Genomic DNA, 25000 nt, shown 5'->3' on the forward strand with positions numbered 1-25000 from the left:
AGGGGACTAAACAACACAATAGAAGATGTAAAACACATAAGGCCAAAGCACATAAGATTCAACGGTACACGAACAGGAATAAGGGATACCAACAGAACAAACTATTCGGAACCAACCAGAAAAGACTATACAGCCAACTAAGAGGGGAAGACAACCACCCAGAAATTCCTGAAGCCGAACCAAGTAAGAGACTCTGGGAAAACATATGGAGCAATCCGGTATCACACAACAAACATGCAACATGGCTCCAGGAAGTCAAGGAAGAAGAAACAGGGAGAATAAAACAAAGATTCACAGAGATCACGACAGACACAGTCAGACACCAACTAAAGAAAATGCCAAACTGGAAAGCCCCAGGTCCCGATGAAGTCCATGGGTACTGGCTCAAAAACTTCAAGGCCCTACACCCACGAATAGCAGAACAACTCCAGCATTGTATCTCAAATCACCATGCACCAAAATGGATGACCACAGGAAGAACATCCTTAGTACAAAAAGACAAGAGTAAGGGAAATATAGCCAGTAACTACAGGCCTATCACCTGCCTACCAATAATGTGGAAATTACTAACAGGTATCATCAGTGAAAGGCTATACAACTACCTAAAGGAGACAAACACCATCCCCCACCAACAGAAAGGCTGCAGAAGGAAGTGTAGGGGCACAAAAGACCAGCTCCTCATAGACAAAATGGTAATGAAGAACAGTAAGAGAAGGAAAACCAACCTAAGCATGGCATGGATAGACTATAAGAAAGCCTTCGACATGATACCACACACATGGCTAATAGAATGCCTGAAAATATATGGGGCAGAGGAAAACACCATCAGCTTCCTCAAAAATACAATGCGCAACTGGAATACAATACTTACAAGTTCTGGAATAAGACTAGCAGAGGTTAACATCAGGAGAGGGATCTTCCAAGGCGACTCACTGTCCCCACTACTCTTCGTAGTAGCCATGATTCCCATGACAAAAGTACTACAGAAGATGGATGCCGGGTACCAACTCAAGAAAAGAGGCAACAGAATCAACCATCTGATGTTCATGGACGACATCAAGCTGTATGGTAAGAGCATCAAGGAAATAGATACCCTAATCCAGACTGTAAGGATTGTTTCTGGGACATCAGGATGGAGTTTGGAATAGAAAAATGCGCCTTAGTCAACATACAAAAGGGCAAAGTAACGAGAACTGAAGGGATAAAGCTACCAGATGGGAGTGACATCAAACACATAGATGAGACAGGATACAAATACCTGGGAATAATGGAAGGAGGGGATATAAAACACCAAGAGATGAAGGACACGATCAGGAAAGAATATATGCAGAGACTCAAGGCGATACTCAAGTCAAAACTCAACGCCGGAAATATGATAAAAGCCATAAACACATGGGCAGTGCCAGTAATCAGATACAGCGCAGGAATAGTGGAATGGACGAAGGCAGAACTCCGCAGCATAGATCAGAAAACCAGGAAACATATGACAATACACAGAGCACTACACCCAAGAGCAAATACGGACAGACTATACATAACACGAAAGAAAGGAGGGAGAGGACTACTAAGTATAGAGGACTGTGTCAACATCGAAAACAGAGCACTGGGGCAATATCTGAAAACCAGTGAAGACGAGTGGCTAAAGAGTGCATGGGAAGAAGGACTAATAAAAGTAGACGAAGACCCAGAAATATACAGAGACAGGAGAATGGCAGACAGAACAGAGGACTGGCACAATAAACCAATGCACGGACAATACATGAGACAGACTAAAGAACTAGCCAGCGATGAGACATGGCAATGGCTACAGAGGGGAGAGCTAAAGAAGGAAACTGAAGGAATGATAACAGCGGCACAAGATCAGGCCCTAAGAACCAGATATGTTCAAAGAACGATAGACGGAAATGACATCTCCCCATATGTAGGAAGTGTAATACGAAAAATGAAACCATAAACCACATAGCAAGCGAATGCCCGGCACTTGCACAGAACCAGTACAAAAAGAGGCATGATTCAGTGGCAAAAGCCCTCCACTGGAGCCTGTGCAAGAAACATCAGCTACCTTGCAGTAATAAGTGGTACGAGCGCCAACCTGAGGGAGTGATAGAAAACGATCAGGCAAAGATCCTCTGGGACTATGGTATCAGGACGGATAGGGTGATACGTGCAAACAGACCAGACGTGACGTTGATTGACAAAGTCAAGAAGAAAGTATCACCCATTGATGTCGCAATACCATGGGACACCAGAGTTGAAGAGAAAGAGAGGGAAAAAGTGGATAAGTATCAAGATCTAAAAATAGAAATAAGAAGGATATGGGATATGCCAGTGGAAATCGTACCCATAATCATAGGAGCACTAGGCACGATCCCAAGATCCCTGAAAAGGAATCTAGAAAAACTAGAGGCTGAAGTAGCTCCAGGACTCATGCAGAAGAGTGTGATCCTAGAAACGGCACACATAGTAAGGAGAGTGATGGACTCCTAAGGAGGCAGGATGCAACCTGGAACCCCACACTATAAATACCACCCAGTCGAATTGGAGGACTGTGATAGAGCAAAAAAAAAAAAAAAAAAAAAAAAAAAAAAAATAAAAAATAATAATAAAGTTCCAGTCTAAGCCTTCATTTCGTTCTCCAACCAATCTTTTTTTTTTTCCATAACGAAATTTACAAAAGGGCGAAGAGCATAATTGAATAGTAGTCTTCGTAGCACACAGCTATTTTCCCATTCACATTAACTTTGCATTCACTTCGTTCTTGGACAAATGGAATGCCACAGTGACAAAAAAAAATCTTTCATAACATTGGATGCTGTCAAATGCCTTCTCGCAATCAACAAAACTCATAAAAAGTTGCCTTTAAATTCCATCCATGAGACGTTTGGCTTTCTCATAACAACCTTGTTATCCCGCCCACTTAGAATATTTTCGTTGCAACCGACGCCCGTGCAACGCCTCTATACCTCTACAGTTGCTACATTCAGTTGGGTCACCTTTCTCTGGTAACTTAGCTGTGACTCCAGCTACATCATCTCTGTAGTCATTCCATCAAAACCTGATGTTTTCAATGACCCAGTTTGCTTTTTCACTGTTTATACTTCTAAAAACTGAGATTTCATTCATAGCTAGTACTATCAATCAAATTGTCTCCCTATCTATTACTCATATATATATATATATATATATATATATATATATATATATATATATATATATATATAATACATCATAATATATACATCGTTTACTTGACGTGACGCGACTCAAAAAGACCCATCAATCATCCTCCACCCTGTCAGTGACATTAACAAATGAAAGAGAAAGACTTCAAAGCTGTCATTCACCTAATTAGGGATTTGACAAGCTTAACATTTTTGTTTTAACCTTTACCAACCAATGAAGCCAAATTGAAGTATAAGGAACAAGGAAAGGAAAGAAAAACGATCCTTCCAGAAGTACAAAATTAACGCGACTTTTCTCAACGTTATAAACAAGTGTAACTGGGAAGTCCCGATAATACTAGAAAAGGCAAAAAGATACTTAAGTTGGTTGAATGACAAATATATATATATATATATATATATATATATATATATATATATATATATATATTATTTTCTAGATTTTATTTTATAAAATACATACTTCTTGTATGTCCTCTTGTATGTCACTGCACTCCCTCATTCCATCGTTAAAATAGAGTAAACATACACGAGCAATGTTAAGTTAGAGCCATATGAGGAAATGGCATAGTGAATAAGACTATGACATATTTTATAGAAATCATCCTCCAAATAAAGCAAATAAAAGTCGTTAAACAACACGCAAACACAACAAGCAAGAAAAACACATGAAATAGCATACATAAAATACCTTGGACACTCCTTGGACAAGTATAAAGAAAAAATTAATCTATAAATATGAAAGGAAAGCTTTCAAACTGAGCGTTAGCAATTCTATGAAAAACACTACGAGATGCAGAACTTATACTATTATTCCACAATATACACATACGCGAAGACTTTGCAATAACAAAACCGGAAATAAACGATCAGTATTTTTCAAACTGAATAAAAGGATGTTATTACAAGCACAGAGAAAAACCTCGGAAATTAGAAACGCGATAAAAAGACCCTTAGCAGCGCGTATCTATCAAATCTTGGCATAAACAAACTCGTCGCAATGAGATGGTTGGTAATCTAATATCCCATCAGTTGTAATGGCAATCGATGAGACACGATTCCATTCTATCCCCTCTAATTATACATATAACAAGTAATTATGGTCATTACCATTCATTTCAGCGGATTCGAAATAAATATCGACTCTCGACATTCTTCTGAACCCTCATTCGCGCCAGAATCTTGGCACTGCTGCTCGAAATGGATGAAGGCACTCGCACCTCGATCCTGACTTACTGCGATTGCAAAAGTAATACAAAAGCATATCTAATGATAGTGGGTTTCATTACGGCCGGTCGTCAGCCATCCAACGGATATGAACAGAAACACGTTCTCAATACCGCCAAGATCCCGAATTCTCACCTAACTTTCTCAAACACTTATGTGCTGCTCGACAAATCTCAAATACATTCACGCAGATCTTATACATCCTCAATCATCTTTCATCTTCTTCATTCCCTCGCATACATAATACGTGATATCATAGACTCTCCCACCTCATTCAAATACTGATATACTTGTGTATTACATTCTTATAATAATGTTTATGTATTTGTAACAAACTCCCGGTACTTCTGCTACACCTTCCACTTTCTCACAACTGCCTTTCTCACTCACTCGCCTTACTCGAATATTGACACCCTTTTTCTAATACAGCCACAAAGACGCGTCTTACTTGTGACCAGTCGTTTCCTGGTGACCTAGTTTCGTTGGTAAATATTTTCCTCGTGGCCTAATTCCTTTGAGGTCAACTCTTTGCCCATAAAAACTTCGTTCCTAATCTGAGAATTTCCTGTGACTTCTTTCGCTGGTGAATAGTTTCCTTTGAGGAAAGATTTCCTCCCCATTGATCTGCTCCTATTTTCTCGAATATATTGACTATCAACACGTCAACGACAGAGAGAGAGAGAGAGAGAGAGAGAGAGAGAGAGAGAGAGAGAGAGGGTATTACTTGAACAATAAACACATATTAAGTGTTATACACCATAAACATCCACTGGAAATGGGTCAGTGTACCTTCCTTACACCATTCCAACTGCCATATCGAAAATAATGGAAAATAAGAAGAAAGATTATAACCTTCCTTTGCCAACTAACTCCTCATTTTCACCATGAAATTCTGTCATCTGTAACTCCATGTCTTTCTTTCACTGTGTTTTCCGAATCATTAAACTGGCTATTTTTGAAATAAAGATCATTCATGCCCAGGTTTCTTGCACTAACTGAGCTTGATTTGTACAACCGATAACTGGACTGTTTCGTCCTTCCTGTACCAAAACCATCACCTGCCAGTATCAACCGGTGCCACTGTTTGCATTTCTTTAACCGGGCAAGTTCAGTATTAAAAAAACAGATTTACTAATGCTTGTGGAAAGCAGCCGTTTTCATTTTCTCAACATGGCACAGAACGATACATGTCGACAGATAGGCAGTATTCGTAAAAACATCGCTCGCCATCAGTTACATAAACGCCAAAAACAATAACTCAGTATCCTTTCTGTGTGGCGGAGGAAGCAGTGAAGAACGGGAATAAATATTATCATGAGAAAAATATACTTCCAGTTGTTTTGTTTGTATGGTGTTTTTACGTTGCATGGAACCAGTGGTTAGTCAGCAACGGGACCAACGGCTTTACGTGACTTCCGAACCACGTCGAGAGTGAACTTCTATCACCAGAAATACACATCTCTCACTCCTCAATGGAATGGCCGAGAATCGAACCCGCGACCACCGAGGTGGGGTGCCAATACCATACCAACCACGCCGCTGAGGCGCTATACTTCTATACTTCCAGTTGTAACTGATCGAAACGTAACCATATATACCAGTCTTCAGCATCTATCCATGATTCTATTTCTATTTTCACTGACACTCACACATCTGATTCCAGCGTTTCATTCCGAGTATTTTCGTTAACGCCACGGAAACCGAAAAAGGTGCAACAGCCCACAGTAATTGACGTAACTAACGAAGCAACTGAATTTCAGAAGATAAAAAGGCTTTAATGGATTCATATATTCTGGTAAAAATAAGGGAGCTTCGGATTTCTGATGCAACGAGGGAGCAAATGAATGACTGCCTCCAGAACTGTCTTGCCCTTCCATTAACACCTGATATATATATATACCATTTTTTTTTTACATTTCTTCAGTTTTTAAATATCCAGCAGACCAAATATTTGTCAAGTCCCTTTGATCCAAAAATCTAATTTCCTGTAAAACTGTCACCACACACATATACATACAAGCATTAATGTACTACGTATTTGTAATTCCAATGATATGCAGAAGATTTATATATTTGCAAAAAATATCTACCAAAATTGAGAAAACAATGTCCAATTTCCCGTCCCAGGGCCACCTTTCACTGTACCGATGAGTGACATGTACCCGGATCGTGTTGGCCGCTTTAAGGAACACAGTCGCAAGCCGGAACACCAACATTTTCGAGCACTGCACCGAGAGTCCCTCTTTTTCTTTATTCACACGAGGAGGGTTGGATGGAGAGGAGTCAACCGAGGGGAGATGGCCATGATTTAAGAGAGGATATAGAAATATGTGCAAGTAGAAGGAAGTGGGCCAGCAAAAGGGGTTACGAGGGGAAATTGCTTTGAGGGGTGAGTGAGGGGTATGGATTTCGCTGGCGTGCGGAGTGATACACTTGCCTTGAAGCAAAAATGGGAATTCCCTTTCGCTCCTGATTTTTTTTTTTTTTTTTTAACGAAAAAAGAAAACTCTCAAGCAATTTCATGATAAATCTTACATGAATAATTGTAGAGCGGTGCATTTGGAGGTCAAAAAATGAACATGCAGATCAGAAAACAAAATTACGAACGCAAGGGAAGAAACATATCAGACACGGAAAAGCAACCAAATATGACAGCCAGACCTTCATGAAAGAAGCTGAGACAGAGAGCTGCAGGTTACACAGGAGGAACAGGCGAATAGGGAATCGACCCGAGAGAGGAGTTGGGTTTGCAAAGATTAGGGGGAAATGAGATGCTTCAACGCCCACGGAAGGGGAAAAAGGGGCCGGTTATGAACAAGTAGGAAAAAACAGGTATATTTCAACATTGAAAGATAAAAAAAAAAGGGACGCGAGAACAGAGAGGGAACCCTCCCGCCTCCCTCCCTCCCTCCCTCCCTCCCATGCATTTCGTCAAAGGAGTAGGAGAGGGGAAAGTAGAAGAGGCCCTATAAGCGTTCTGGGATTCCCAATTATGGAGAACAAGGGACCAGGGGAATGGATTCTGAATTGCCCCGTGGGAGGGTATGGAGGGTAGGGGACGTCAAGAGGGGTTGTTCTATGGAGGAGGCAGGTGATAGGAAGGGGAATTCGCTTGGGGTAGAGATTGGGGGAGGGGGAGGGGGAGAGAAGAAGAATGGAAAGTGATGATACAGTGAAGAGATTGGCCACGGAAGAAAATGGAAAAGGGAAGATGTAGGTTGGCAAAATGAATGAATGGTTGGGGAAGAAGGAAGTAGGAGAAGAACAAGCCTGATGCGACCTCCAGCTTCTTTGGGACCTGGCGAGATTTTCCCCAGACGCAGAATTTGCAAACACTAGATTCCGAACTTGAGGTGAAGTGGTCTCTGTCATTAATACTTATATTCAATACTACTCATATAAACAATAAGGATAAAATAAAAAGGACAAACATTAAACAGGTTCATATATTCCCAGTTGTAAATGGAAACACAAAATAACTAAACAGAAATGTAGCCTCTAATTTCAGTATAGCAAATAAATTAAAACGTACTAAATTCTATGGAAAATCAGCGAATTGTTTCACCAACGACAGTAAAAAAAATATGCTATATTTTATTGGAAATAATTTTTCTGTACATTATTTATTTATTACATTTTCATTCTAATATACAAATCATACATATACTATCCTAAAATTCCTGTACCTTTAACTCAATGCGAAGCACCTTTTTCCGACATTTTTGGGCTCTTCCATGGATCTTTCCTATCCCCCAACAGCAACAACAAAGCACTATATGTTACAGGCTTACTCCCGAGTAAGCGAAAAAGAAACGGGAGAAAAGAGAAAAATTCAGTAAGTCCTGATCACCAATAACTAAGGGAAGAGGCAGAAGAATGAGAACACCTTGAGAAAACTGGTAGATTTATCACAATAATCATGAAAGGAAATAATGAGAAAATGAAAAACTCAAAAACTTTCGTTGGATAACTTTAACAAAATAGAAATTTGGCTGTAAGATGGAACAGACAATGAAATTCTGTGCTAGTGTTTATACACAAACGGAGAGAGGGAAAAATATCTGGGCATTGCAATATCTTACAAGAGAATTAAAACATGCAAACGAACAAAACAAAACTAAAAACGAAACAAAACAAAAAAACACGGTATTAAAAAACTCAAAATGGGAGAAACAGAAGAAAAGTCTGGGAATAAATGGACGAAGAATATGAGAAAAATTTGAACGCAACAAAAAATGCTGACGTAAAAAAAGTAAAGAAAAAATGGGATGGAAAAGAAAATAAGAGATGTAAAATGCAGAAACTGACAAGAGAAAATGCAGCAAAGGGAAGGGGATTTTTATGAAAAGATAGGGGACGTAAAAAGAGAAATAAAAAAAATAAAAGAGGGCAGGAAATATTTTAACAAAAGAACAATATAAAAAAATCAAGAAGGGATAAGAGCCGGGGTAAATAGGGGCGAAGCAGAAACGAATTTGTTTTTTATTTTTTTTAATAATACGAAACTAAATATTAATCAGAATACTTATAACTATTATACGTCCACCAGGAGTACAACAGCTGCCCTGTCAACGAGGAAAACAACACCAAAGGTACTACTACTACTACTACTACTACTACTACTACTACTACTACTACTACTGCTGCTGCTGCTGCTGCTGCTACTTCAATGAATAATCGGGTAATTATTATAAGCAATAATATAGAAAGAGAGAAAAATCAAGATAGGAATTTATTATCATTAATAATAATATACACAGCATAACCCTACAGACATGTTCATATTAAAATAATCATATAAAAAAAGGGGGGGGGGGGGGTCTAATTTAAAGGCCGTCCTGTCAAGCATTATTTCTAGAAACGCAGAAGGAGAACAGTCATGCCACAAGAATCTGGAATGATAACAGAACCGTGCAGGAAATGTTGGTGAGTTCAGAAACATCGACGGTATTTATGAGAGGTCAGTCCATACGCGCGTACGAAACACACACATATGTATACTATATAACATACGGTGAAAATTACCCGTAACTGTGTACTTGCTACATATTTCTCTTATTTGTCAGAGCAGCAGAAAAATATATAAATCAATATATAATATAAAGTCTTCCCCATATAGAGCTATTGTACTAAAAGGTATAATATTAAGACATCGAGGTAATAACATGCAACCCAATTTGAAGGAAAAAATAACACAAAAATGACATAGCGAATAAAGAAGATAAAACCAGGGAAGAGACAAATCCACAAAAAATCCTGAAGACTCAAACACACCAAGAGATAGGCCTAACTTGCCAAGAAATGAACTGTACCTACAATTACTAAAACACGTAATGTGACCTTGGGATTTAGGCCTAATGACACTAAAAAAAATTACAAAGTGACTCCCCGGGAGCTAATTCCTGTAAGATCAGATCCCTCCGCACCTTTACCAAATTTAGAAGTTTGCTCTCTCTCTCTCTCTCTCTCTCTCTCTCTCTCTCTCTCTCTCTCTCTCTCTCTCTCTCTCTCTCTTTGTGAAAGGCATTACAGTTATTGTGCAAAGAAAGCAAGACCTGAGCATCTCAACCAAGAGGAGACAGAGCTTTCACAGCCACAGCTATCAGTCGCCATCACCCGAGTTTGTTCCACTTACGGTAACTCAGACCATCATTGCAGAGTCAATTTCGAAGACCAGGGATTTAAATAAGGATGTAAGAACGAAGGCGGGAAAATTATGAATATGGGACTAGAAGAAGAACAGAGAAAATATTCAACTATACTCTGTTTTTTTCCATCTGTCCCTCCGCCTGTGGTGTTTTCGTATGGTAACACTGCGTCCCGGGCTTTAGATAGTTACATTTAGCTTACATTCAACAATAATTTCGAATATTAATGGTGTAATTCGCATACCGTAAATATTTAAAACACTTTAAAGTTGCAAATGTACACCCAGATATCCTTTTATTTACCTAAAACTTAGTCATAGCGTAAGTATCTAAAGCCCTGGACGCAGTGTTACCATGCGTAAACAACACAGGCGGGTGGACAGATGGAAAAAAACAGAGTATAGTAGTTCTATTTCAATTCATGTCTCACAATATGGCTTTGAATTTGTAATTATTATTCCTATTTGTTGTACTATAAAGATGAGCTCCCACAGCTGGTAAGTCATAATTTCGAAAACCACATAGAAAATGGGGTTGTCCTCATTAAAGCAGATGACCTCAATTCGTTTGGGTTCCAAACTCGCATTGATATGATTTTAAAATCTGACCGTATATGATGATGATGATCATCATCATCGCCTCCAAGGCCGCGTGACTAGAGGTACCTCTGTGAAATCCCAAAAATACTGCCTCCCTGGGCCCTGTCTTCCTGCCACTCGTCTCCCGCCTTTCTTCTCCTGGTTCTCATCCAAGTCAGTCTGGTCTTCAGATTTCTATAGTTCCCCCACAAGAACAGTTTTATCTCTTTAGACATTTTCCAACTAGTTGTACGGAGTAAAAAAAATTACATTTAAATCTCTATAGATATATATATATATATATATATATATATATATATATATATATATATGCATAATATATATATATACTTATGTATATATATATATACTATATGATATATATTATAACTATATCGCCGACATCTCTAACCTCTAATTATATGTATAATAGATGATTAATGATTAGTATATACTATATGCATAATAATATTATAAATTAATATAAGTACTATATGTATATTATAGTTATTATACAATATGTATAGTGTATATATACAATTATACGAGGAAAAAGCACAACTGAGGAACTCTCCTGAAAATACCAAAGGTTCTTCGTATCAAATCCCATGCCATTTTAACTGGTACATCACTGGAAAAGATACATGATCAGCATAAAAAAATATATGCCATTAACTGGACAAGCGCTAAATAATTTGTTCAGTCTCATAACATTAAGTATAAATGGGTATGGATTTGCAAAATTAAGTTCTGATAGGAATATAAATATCGCCCTAACCTTCAGTAGAATACACTCTGATAAAAAAAAAAAAAATCTCCGCTTCCTTTTCTAATTGCTTGAATACTCGTGTGTCCTGTGTTCTTAGCCTACCATATATATATATATATATATATATATATATATATATATATATATATATATATATATATATATATAGAATCAATTTATACTCTGGAAAATCCCTCAACAGAAACATGTCCGTTTCATTGTTCTTTATACTATTTTACATTTAAGTAGTATAGTATGTTCTACGAGTCCCCCGCGAGTATGTGTGTATATATACCATATATATATGAATAATATATACATATATATATATATATATATATATATTATAATATATAGATAGTTATAATAACTAATAATAATAATAATAATAATAATAATAATAATAATAATATAATAATAATTAATAATATAATAATAATAATATAATAGTAATAATAATAAAAAAAAATAATAATAAGGTATAAGCCACGAAGGAAAGATAAACAACGTGAAAGGTCTTGCAGAAACTCCGTTGTTTATCTTTCCTTCGTGGCTTATACATTTATTTATGGATTTATCACGTTAAAAACTTTCGTGATTCAGTTATACTATATATATATATATATATATATATATATATATATATATATATATATATGTGTGTGTGTGTGTGTATATATAAACACAAAGCTAGAGCTGTTTACAGGCTGAAGTGGCTTCAAAAGACACCTTTTCTGTTCTCATAAAGGAAGAATCTGTAAATCCTGAAGCCTAATTCTTGCCCAAGTAAAGAGTCAAGCTGAGGTCACTCGTTACCGAAGACCGCAATTCTCTCACTTGGCAACAGAACTTATAAGAATAAACTGATACATCTATAAGCAGCTAATTGCACTAAAACACGAGTTACTATGACAGAGAACTTCCCATTCTATTAAAAAATCAATTTTTTGGGTTCAGGATTTAAAATTAAGAGTGTATTCGATTCCTGTCCCTGGACCATGACTGCGAGAAATCATATCGCCAAAAGAATGGTTGTCTTCGTAGACCACGAACTTCAAAAATTAAATCTAAAAACGAATTCTATAGAACAGCTACATACAGATCCATTATTGGGAAAATCCTCTCTCAGACTATAAAGGTTTGAGACGTTGCACGTTACGCATGGATGCTTTTGAAAAGAAATGATAACGAGTTTACTCACAGACCGAAAAATCGGGAACAAGGGATGAAAACAAATCATTAACTAAAAAAAAAAACTGAAAACAATGGTCATCTCGAGAGTGATACACAACCAGAGTCCAGCTCACTTAAAACAATATAATATCTATACCAGTCGAACAAAAAGAGAATTCCACCATAACTGAGAGACACTTTATTGAAAGCAGGCTCACAAATGGTTCTTTTCTTACAATTTGCAGAACTGAACATGAGAACAGGCATCTAGTTTCCAACACCTAAAGGAAAACCATGATGATTATGATCTTGAAAGCTCCGGATTGACAATTTATATCAATGTGAATCGCGTCGAGAAGGTTTGTTACTTGACGATATCTCTTTATAAAAAAAAAATGTCACGCTACAAATAACATAAGATCACCACACTGAATCATGCAATTTGCTAAGAAGTCTACCAACACCTTAATTAAATACCTCACCGTCATGCGCAAACGCGTGCGAGCGCGTACAGCACTGATTACGGTGCTCAAACATGGTGTAATTGGAACCAACACTCGCACGCAGCAAAGGGGAATTAGCTCTTCCCCTCTTCATTTCTCCTGAAGGTGTGATAATGGGCGCTTCGGTAACGAGGTCCTTGGAAAACCCTTTGATCTGCCAGAGTCTTTTCGACTGAAATTTCTCCATTAAAATGTTCCCGGCGCCTTATGCTGTTGAATCATTTTCATTTTGGATATAAACCAGCAGCGGGAGTGGCGTCGTTACCAAGACTCTCTCTCTCTCTCTCAAGTTTATTTCACGGACTAAACAGAAGAGGGAAACCAGAGAGAGAGAGAGAGAGAGTATTGCAGGGTTCCTCTCGTATGTTAAATGGAATAAAATGCCCCTCTGTCTTGCTGGCAGGAAGGCTGCTGCTGCTATAGCGAGGAATAGCACCTTTCTGCCTCTCATTACCATATAATTGGAGTGGCGCTGTGTTTTCGGGTTAAAAGCTTCTATGCGTCTAATGCTGAAGGCCTTTCCTGACGAACAAGTCTCTTAGTAGATGTGTTAAGCAGTAATAGAGGAGTGAATATAATTCTCTCCACAGACTGGAAAAGCCATCATTTCGTTCATTTTCATGGAAAAAGAAAGAAAAGAAAATAGACTCAAATTCCAATCTGGTATATTAGACTTATGCATCCTTAAAACACAACTCCCAAGCAATTCCACCTCTCCGACGTTACGCAACCTCATCTACCGTATGCGTTAACAAGGTGACTTTGCTTCCTTGTTCAAATGAATGGATAAAAACAGGGAGGTAAATCACTCACTTTTAAAGGACCCAATCAATCTGAGGGATGCTCAACTTGAAACACTGAGTTCCAAGACCGAGAGCAGTGCTTCGGGAACGTTGTTTTGTCAAGTCGTTCTTGAACGGGAACTTTCATTCCTCACATCTGGTAGACATCGGTCAACTGCGCCTTCATTCCTCTGCTTCTGATCACAGATGGAACACGCTTCATTTATTCTTAAAACATCAATTCATTCACTGGAAACCCTTCTTTATTGTTAACTGATTACGACGCTGTTATTCGTTTACGAAGTCAATGTAAGTACTCCTATAGCGTACAGTATGCAGTTCAAAACCTGAAAATGACTCTTTCTTAGATCTGAGAGATGGGAAATGTGGTATTTTAGTGCTGCAAGTATAATCCAAAGCTATCTACCGAAACAGCATGTCAGATTTGCAGAGAATTATATCTCAAAAAGAGAAGTAAAAAGAAAAAGAGAGAGAGATGAGGGAAAGAGACCGCCTGCCTGTTTACTCCCCTGCTAACGAGAAGAGTCGTGAATGCAAGCGAGTATGCTTTTTGTTGATTCTTCTTCGAGTGAGATACCTGTCTTGTAAATAAGAAGAGAGACGAGCGCACACCAGCTCGCTGGGGAAATGGTCAAAGACCTTTTCATTATGTTTCTGGCATTCATCGCTCCCTCCCTCTCTCTCTCTCTCTCTCCCCAATGAAAATGTGTCAAGACGAATTATAGTACTACTGATTTGGAAAATCACTCATCAATAAATACGAATCATATAAACGTAGAGAGAGAGAGAGAGAGAGAGAGAGAGAGAGAGAGATGCAGATTTACATGCTAGAGAAAATGAGGAAATCCTATACCGTTATTGTGTTAGATCTCTTACAAGCTGAGCCAGTCTTCTGTTCCATTCTCTCGGCACTAATTAACCACACGTGGATGAAGCCTTCCTTTCGCCCTTGGCTCCACAATGCACAAGCGCAAAACAATGTATACATTATATCATTCCAAGCTCCACCCAAACCCACACTCAACCCAACCCTCTCTGCCTGACATAACTGAGGAATAACACTTCCTTGAAAAAGAAAAATTCTCTCTCTCTCTCTCTCTAAGTTGTTTCCGCGAAAGCACTTTTTAAAAAGGAATACCATCTCACTTTGTCTCCCCTTAAAAGCTCATTCTATGAGCTGAGCACTGTCTTCTTCCCTAAACCGCAAATCATTTAATGGTTAGAAAGACCAGATTTCCTAAATTTAAAGAAAAATGGCATCGCATTACAAAGCTTAATACAAATGATACAACACAAGTAACAATAAATAAAAAAAAGAAGTCCGTAGATAAATTAAACTCAAAACAAATTGCCGAAAGCATATTCCGTTCTTTGCATCCCTCAAATTCTGCATCAAATAATAATGATAATAATTAAAGGCCATGCGCATTCCACCACGTACCTCCACTAAGAGCGCGTGACCAAGCTCCAAAGCCGACAATTTTCTTACACCCAGGAACCACCCGCCCGCCCGCCCTCGCATGTCGCTGTCAAAAGGGCCTGACGGCTGGGAGAGCGTTCGACGCGCCTCAAATATTTTCCTTTCCATCAGCTCGCCATTAGTGCTTTCAGCATAGAATTTTATGCATTGCCTTCTCTAAGGAGTCCTTTGCATTTTCCTGAAGCAATACTTCCCATCTACGGAGCTCGTCAATCTTCATAGACTATTTAGTAAAATTGCTCCAAAAGTTACCGTCTTAAGCTTAAGCCTTCGTATCTCTACCAAACTAAAATACCGGATTTTCTTCATACGTTCTTATACATTTTCTTGAAATATCACCGGAAAAAGGTGAGTTGCCTACGAATCACCATGCATGTTCTTTGAATAACAATTCATTACTAAAATTATAAATCTCCATGACATAAGTCTTCAAAACATTTAAATAAAAAGGAAGTTTGCTTGGTTACTCTCTCGTTTGGAAATCCTACGGAAGGAGACACATGACGGAAATCTAACGGATAATGTAAGGGTTTTATCATTCAATTTCATTTTTTTTTTCTGTAATCTACAACCACAATCCCCTGAGCTATCACAAGATCAGTCTATAATCTCAGGAGGCTTTTAGTATAAGAACAAGACGAATATGTCACTGAATCGCTTTTCCGCTAAAACGCATGATTCAGCCGGGTTCCAAAACGCAATAGCGAGCAGAGAGAGAGAGAGAGAGAGAGAGAGAGAGAGAGAGAGAGAGAGAGAGAGAGAGAGAGGAGTCCCCATTCCTCTACGCTGAAATGAAAAAGAAAAAGTAATTTTTCTGTTGTTGGCCTTATTTTACGATCATGCACCACTTAATTCACAGTGAAAATAAGAGAGAGAGAGAGAGAGAGAGAGAGAGAGAGAGAGAGAGAGAGAGAGAGAGATGGCATCTAAATTCAAAAGGAGCCACAGCACGACGTCCTTTATTCAAGCCTGTCATCTGCACCCGGCCGTACCCACCGCGTCTCTTATACTCTTCCTCTCTTACGAGGAAAAAATCTAAACATTTCCGTCTACGGATTCTTTTTTTCCGCTGTCTGTGAAGCCGCCCCTGCCCTCGCTCCATCTCTTACTTTTAACTTAAAATGTAAACACAGCTCTTTCTCTTTCCTTTGGATTTATTTTCTTTTATTTTCTTTCTCTGCGTCGGTCCCCTGTCAGGGGATTTCCCTTTAATACGTCGACGTTGTATGCTACTCTCTATCACTCTCTCTCCCATTCAATCCCATATATTATGCAGAATAAATCAACATTGTTATTCTGGAACCAAGGCGAGGCTCCATCTTTATTCCTTTTTTCACGCTGCTTTAAAAGTCGTTTTCCTTGATCGCTTGGAACGTGATTTGTTATCCATCCAGAGGCCTTAAATTATAACAAAAAAATATAACAAACAAGTCAGCTGATGTTTCTTTCTTTCTTTCTTTTGTTGCTGTCCACGATTTTCTGCTTTCCATTTGCAGTTCTTTACAAACAGTAACAGATCAATTAATATATAAATTATATATTATTATGTATATATATATTATATATTATAATAAATATAAATATAAATATATATTATATATAGATATGTATATATATATATATAAATATATATATATCCATATATATATATCTATATATATTATATATATTACCAGATACATATGTAAATGTAATAGCCATAATGCCCTCTTAACTTTGAAAAATTACGAGGGCGTTGAGGTTATCACATTTACATATGTATCTGGTAAAAATGACCAGTAGATTCTACATATATATTTCCAGTATAAAAAGTAATAAAAACGATTGCCCACTTGACTACGATGGTGAGGATTTGTTTATTCCATCTCCAATAAATATATATCTGAAAACGACAGGTGTATATATACGTATATGTACGAGAGGGAATAGACTTTTATGCTTTCTCGTGGTCAGATCCGCAAGGTGACCTCGTTGTGATTGTGGTATCATGGGTTCGTTTCCCGCTACCGGACATCCTGATATCTTTCATATTTCTTTGAAGTTGGATTTCGAGGCTTTTTAGTGACGAGCGTACCAAAATAGAGCAGAGAATTTAAAAAATGAAGAGGGCATTACGGCTATTACATTTACATGCGCACACACACACACACACACACACACTGAACCCTCTGGGGCTCATTAAAAAGGTGAATAGGAATAGGCCTTTTTACAGTCGGTGTTCTTAGATTTCGAATAGCTTAAGATCCTCAAAGGCTAACCTCCCATTCATGTCATAGCTGATCTTTCACAAAGACAGGACTTGAAAGAATGACCCTTCAGGAAAAGACGTCAAGTAATGCATCATTAGTGTCTAACTGTTGTTTTGGTTGTTTACTGATATGATAACACAGTAAAACGTGTTGAAGGAAGCTCTTAATTATTCAATTTAACTTAAAAATTCAGAAATAATTTTCATGTTTCTAGATCTTATACGAAGTTCTCTCTCTCTCTCTCTCTCTCTCTCTCTCTCTCTCTCTCTCTCTCTCTCAATGAACATGTATTTTAGTCAGGTCGTAATGTGTTCACACTGTCCTCAATCGTAATATTATGAGAGAGAGAGAGAGAGAGAGAGAGAGAAGAGAGAGAGAGAGAGAGAGAGAGAGACGCAATCGCCTGGACTGACAAATAGGTATGGAATGGAAACGAAATGGAAATCTATTTCATGCCCACTACATTCACTTTGAGACTCGTACCCCCCAAAGCAACGTATTCGGAGACACGCCTTTCCTCCATCGCTGGATTCTGCCGATTCCAAGGAAGAGGTAACTAAGTACAAGTGTCTAGTTCTAGTATGCTCAAACAAGCGTTAACAACCGAGGAAGATGGTTTTCAAGTTTCTAATAACAGGCAGAGAGAGAGAGAGGGAGAGAGAGAGGGTACAATAAAAACTAAAGCGCTCACGAGAGAGAGAGAGAGAGAGAGAGAGAGAGAGAGAGGTGGTCTCACACCGAGAAACCGAAATATGGAAAGTTCATCAAAAAAATGTTTAATATATAAAAATAAAAAATCCGATGTATGCAACACAGGAAATATTATGAAATGTATATGAATTTATTCAAATTACGAAAAATCAAACGTCTGCATTAATAATTTGCATAAAGAAACAGACGTCAACAATTCACTTGATAGATAAAAAGTCAAACTTGGCATATTAAATCCGTCATGTTGAAATAACAGTGAAAAAAAAAACTGATGCATAAAAAGTTCCAATGAAAAAGCGTAAAATATCAAGATATCTGAACCTTGAATAGAAAACGGACAAACGCTAAATTAAAAAAGAAAAAAAAACGAAAAATCCAAAAGCATAATTTGCGGAAAGTAAACTTTGTCTGAAAACACCTTAATTAACAAAACTGAGAAAAACGCCGTTCACATCATCAGGGGAGGGACAAACATCCAACGCCGATAGAAATTAATCAAAGCGAACAGTTAGTTCTTTTCGAGAGGAAGGTGAAAAATTGTGATTTTCATTTGCACAGAGAGAGAGAGAGAGAGAGAGAGAGAGAGAGAGAGAGAGAGAGAGAGATTCATATTCTGCAAACCCGAAGTTCCTTTCTTCATTTTTTGGTGAAAACCTCTTCCCATCCCCCCGTGGAAGTTCCCTTTACTTTCCACTCTCCACGGCCGTGACTGACCTTTAGATGCCTAGGAATATTCCCTCCATAGGTAGGCGATCGAACTTCGCCCAAGACTGGCAATCCTTCCCGTGACCTTATTTTCCAGCTCCCCCCCCCCCCCCCCCCCCTTAAACCTTCTAATCACCCGACCGAGTTGCACGTCAATCACTCTCCTCCAGACCAGGTAACTCGACATTGGACGAATGAAAAAGAATTTTCTCCTTTTTAGCTGCTTCGGGTTGAGGGAAGGTTCACTTCAAGGTTTTCCAAGTCGGTTTTCTTACCGCGAAATAAAATGATCAAGACAAGTGCCAATTTACGGTTCCCGAAATTGGTATAACACTTACGAATGAAATCATTAGTAAATTGAACTGTTTACTATTTCGTCATACTAGATGGTATCTGCTCAGCGCGTTCAGCGTACTACTGAGTTTCCGCGAGATAGAGAAGTAATCCTGAATTCTTCATTAAATGAAAATGTGACATTATATTCAACCATGGAATCCACTTCAAGTGAAAAATACAATAAAAAAAAAGTAACAATACCATAACAAAACGTCAATTCACGAAGATTCCATAAGCGTTCCGAACCTACAAACATTCACCGATTTATTTACTAAGTTACTATATTTGTATTGCATCATTGACGGTGTCCCTTTCAATGTCGTTCTTGCAAAAGGAGCACTCCTCTGTCTATTGCAAGTTTCAACATTCTCCTTTTGGGATCACTCGACTTTCATATTTAACGAAACAACGTATAGGGAAGTTTTTCCATTACCCAAATTACTCCGTGGAGCTACTTATCGGCGAATGAGATGGCAGTAAATAAATACTTCATTATTTTTAATATGCCATTATTTCTAGTGGAACCATTTATTTGGCTTATTCGTTGGAGTCGTAACAAAAGATTTGAACCAATCTTTCTTCAATGCATACGCGATCCGAAGTGAGTCTATTCGCCGAATATATCAACAAACGATTGAAATTTTCATTCGGTGAACAAGATCGTTCATTAGTTTACTCAATGAATTTCATAGCAAACAATCAAAACTCGTATATAATGAAAAAGTGACCCAGAATTCATCTAGTACTCGCTCAGTCTTACAGCAGAGGAATAACATTTATATTTAAAGAGCCAGAATTGGACTTTTTTCATCAGCAGAGTTGCACAAGTATTTCCCCTAAATTCATTAATAAACAATTAATAGACGCGAGCACTTTTTCATTTTCATTCATGAGACATGAGACCATATTTTCAACATTTTACTTTATATAATGAGTAAACTGTATTTTATGAGTCAAAATGATGAGAATAATTTTTTTCTTCTTTAAAATCAAGACATTAGACAGCTACATTTGCACAACGAATACTCCACCAACTACGAGTCTCTCTCTCTCTCTCTCTCTCTCTCTCTCTCTCTCTCAGCTTTTGAAGAAAATGTCTTCATATGAAATTATTCAACACAACTATGAGCATATTTCGTGTCTCTAAATTTCCACTGATATTTGTCACGCAAAGCCAACATGAAATCATTTGCGATATTTATGACCTTATACAATCCGTTGATCTTCAACCAATAATGAAGTTCCTCAAATAAGAGGCACTTAAAATTATAGTCACTCAAATTTTTCGTAGGACTTATTTGATCTAAGCTTGGATATCATCTTTGTTTTTTGTTTTTATTTTAAATCGCCATTAAAAAAAATAACAACAATTTCGGTGTTAAGAACGAAAACATCACCATTCTGGGTACTTTAAATGTAACGTGAAACTCACCCGGTTTAAAGTGCCAATTGGTATATGAGATGCCAACTGGCATGCCATGAGCCGTGATTAGTGCATTCGTAAGACAGGCCATTGCAATGTCTCTGTAATTAGGCGAAAATTGCAGTAACTAATGCTCACTTAACAACACGCGCCAAAGGAGATTTGTCTTAAATGACCCCAGAGATGAAAAACACGCTATGGTCATTTTCCATGCAACAATATCTCCTCCCACGTTTGTACCCAATATCGTGACCTCATTTGAAACATGTGTACCCAATATCGTGACCTCATTTGAAATAAACTGGGAAAAAAAGATGGTAAAAAGACAAATATAGGTGGCAAACGCTAAAACTCCACGAGAAAACTCAAGTGCGGTCATGCAGATATAGTAAAAGATAAAGACAAAACATCAAGAAATTGTATTTATGCACATCCCTCTGCTTTAATCGTTCAGATGAGGCAGAAGAAACCTAAAATTACTTCTGAAAACGTAGAAAATTATTGCGTTATTTCAATCGCTCTGTAAACAGTAGTCCACCATTCATAATGCATTACCGAGAGAGAGAGAGAGAGAGAGAGAGAGAGAGAGAGAGAGAGAGAGAGAGAGAGAGTGTCCCTTCATGTATGAAAGCAGAAGCCCAACAAGTTTTCTTTCTTGTTATGGTTCATTTGAAAGATATTAAACTAGAGACCGTTATGCCTCTTTGCTTAACACCACAAAGCATTTTCCCCTGATAGGGGATAAAAACAAAGATGGCTTATGCCACATTCAACTTTTCCCTGCTGAATCAAGGTTAAAACTCAAGTAGATAATCCTTGGCCAAAACTATTCTCTGTTTTTTTTTTCCATCTGTCCATCCGCCTGTGGTGTTTTCACATGGTAGCACTGCTTCCCGGGCTTTAAATAGTTACGCTATGTGTAAATTTTAGGTAAATAAAAGGATATTTGGTTTACATTTGCAACTGAAAAGCGTTTTAATAATTTACTGTATGCGAATTACACCGTTAATATTCGAAATAGGATATTGTTATTATTGTTGAATGTAAGCTGAATGTGACTATTTAAAACCCCGGACGCAGTGTTACCATACACAAACACCACAGGCGGCTGGACAGATGGAAAAAACCGAGTATAGTCATTCCACGACGCGCTGTACTCAGGAGAGGGTTCACCAATAAATCAGAGGCGAATGTACACCCACACACACACAAACACACACACATTGCATCATTCACATTAATCTTCTTCCACGCAGACTTGATTCCTGGCTAAACGGCTGCTTTGTTCCGTTTCTACAGCTAATCCTTCCACCTGGTATTCTCTAGGTTTTCCTCTCCAAAATATCAGAACCCTCCAATCTTGTCTCAAACCATCATTCTTCCACCACTATCAAACTCACTTTATAACTCTTTGCACATTACCCATCTTAATAAGAATTGTGATATAGTTGGCATATTATCAGATGTACATGAACCTTGAAATAAAACCCTTGGTCATCCCAAATACTGTTCAGCAAATGTATAAAAAATTTTTTTTTTATACAGGGGCTGAATTCTTGCCCTAGAACAGGCAAAGAAAACGGGGCTCACCAACTGTGATTGTATTTCACACACATGCATACATTATATATATATATATATATATATATATATATATATATATATATATATATATATATATATATATATATATATATAATTCAGATAAATTATTTGCTCTGTAGGCATACGACGCTGCACGTGCAAGAATTCAGCCCCAGTATCAAAATATTAATGTTTTACACATTTGCTGAACAGTATATGATCTTTGGGATGGCCAGTACTTTTAATTCAAGGTTCATGTACATCGGATATTATACCAACGATATCATATTTCTTATAAAATGGGTAATCTACGAATGGTCAAAAAGTAAGCGTGCAAGGCAGCGAGATTCTTGTGGCAATGTGGGAAATAGTCTTCTTAAGGGACGTAGCAAGAATCTCCAAGCATTAATCAGGAGTCTTCCAACACTGCGCAAATTAGTTTAACTTCCTCGACATCCAGAGTGACCAAGGCCCCAAAGAAACGCCCGGATTTGCCCATTCACTCTCATTTGAAATAGAAATGGTGGCTAACTTGGGGGCCTGGGCAAAAATGTTTGCTTTTTCTCGCTCTTTTACAAAATTTAACTTTTATCATCTGAAGTCTCTTCCATTTTCGCAATAATATAGAATGTCAGTAATGAGTCGAGTCCCATTAAACAACAGCTAAATCATTAGGTAACTTCTCGTAAACTATAGAGAAACAATAGTTAATTCTAGTATACTGTGCCTTAACAAAAAAACAAACAATCATTAATAATAACTTGTATCTTAATGCTTAAACATTATCTCGTCAAATGTATATGAATAAACAGATAAACAAGAACACGCCAGATGTTTTTAAACCACCGATCATTAAACAGAAAGTTTGCATAGGGTACGAAGTCAAATTTACCCCTATGAAGGAATGAGTGTAAAACAAACAAAATATAACGCACACACTCGATATATATATATATATATATATATATATATATATATATATATATATATATATATATATATATATAATATATGTATGTGTATAGTGCGTGTGTACGAGCATGGGCTCAATTATTTAATGGCTAAACTTCCATTATCTCCAGTACTTTTTTGAGTCTTCAAGAGAGGAAAATAAAACTTCTACAGTACTGGTATATTTATTCGTTCCAAGCTGATAACTGTTTCATCGACTATTCCATGGTCTTATTACTATTATTTATATAATATATGCCTTTCTTCCTCTCTCTCTTGCCTCCCACCTCAGGATCCCTAGTAACAAGGATGAATTTCAGAAGGAGGACAGGGACGGCATATCCAATAAATGGCTCCACTCGTATCCTCCCACCTCCCTTCCCTTCGCCCACTCCCCCTATCTCCTTCCCCATCCATCTCCTCACCCCACCTCCTGCACCCTTCCAATCCCCCGTCCTTCGCCCGCCCCACGCCACCTCCTTCCCGTTTCCCAAAAATGGGCGAGGGGCTAAAGATCTCTCGACAAGAGCTCTGGCAGAATAGGCCAGATTACAGCCCCCTTAGTGTTGGTGGGCTTGAATCAGATCATAAATAACTGATGAATAATGACAACAAACCCAAAAGAACTCTTCTGATAATGCAAAATGACGACTACCGTTTCTTAGGACGCCACAGGAACAATTGCAAACCGGGTAACCACACTATTTGATTGGAACACTAACTCGTGGGGCCACGTTGAAGAAACAGTTTCTTGCTGGATGTAAAATAAGCAATGTAATAATGCTGAAAAGGATCGAGCAGGTTAAGGTGCAGAATTTTGCAGCTGATAATATCAGACTAAAGACCACCAAGGAGAAAAAGGCCCTTACAGCTGCTGAAGGTGTCCGGGACACATTTGTTCACTTGCTGACAATGGAAAAAAAAATCGAGGTCTGCAAAACATCCTGAAATTCCCAATAACAGAAGTCCCGCTTTCACTGGCCTATGCGGACGGCACATCAACACAAACCGAAAAAGCCAATCTTACAAGAATTATTATTTTTCATTACATTTCTAATAACGAATAATAACGTAACAATGCCTCCGCAATACTCCACACTTCTCAAATCTTCAATTACCTGTTTATTTTAGTTCGGTAGTTCTTGTTATTGCCGCATGGAGCCAGTACGAATGACTATATCGGCCATACAGGAGGCCATTTGAGCTTTTTGTCCCACCAAACTATCAATTGAAACTTTCTGTCATTTGTGTCTTTCAACAATACAGTACCTAATCTTCAGTTTGGAAACATTTGGATTCGTTCCTCTTTTTACTAAAACCCTTCTGACGAGGCGTCTATGACAGGCATAAACCTCTGTCATATTAGTGCACTCAACCACCTGACCGATAAAAAAACTTTTTCCATTCCTATCAAAACAAGAATCACTGTGAATTTTCGACCCCTAAAATGGTTCGCAATCACACAGCAAGTACTATCAGGCAGAAACTCGGCAGAAGCTCATTTCTTTCCAAGACGCTGTCGAGCCAGTAGTTTAAAAATATTTCAATTTATTTCTCTTTTCACTTGATTAAATTGAGCTAGCTTCCGGTCTGGCAGGCAAAACTCAAGTCAAAGAGGACACACACTTATGTGTGTGTGGATTTATGCACATAATGTCATATACACAAAACACAAACA

The 25000-nt window shown here is 37.9% G+C and overlaps 1 protein-coding gene across 4 annotated transcripts in view; it reads right to left on the reverse strand.

Annotated features, from left to right (window-relative positions):
- Positions 1-25000, reverse strand: part of LOC135202557 (uncharacterized) — a 536989-nt gene that overhangs the window by 449140 nt on the left and 62849 nt on the right. The gene's annotated exons all lie outside the window — the stretch shown is intronic.

The sequence above is a fragment of the Macrobrachium nipponense genome, chromosome 30 (assembly GCF_015104395.2).
Source record: "Macrobrachium nipponense isolate FS-2020 chromosome 30, ASM1510439v2, whole genome shotgun sequence".
NCBI classification, from domain to species: domain Eukaryota; kingdom Metazoa; phylum Arthropoda; class Malacostraca; order Decapoda; family Palaemonidae; genus Macrobrachium; species Macrobrachium nipponense.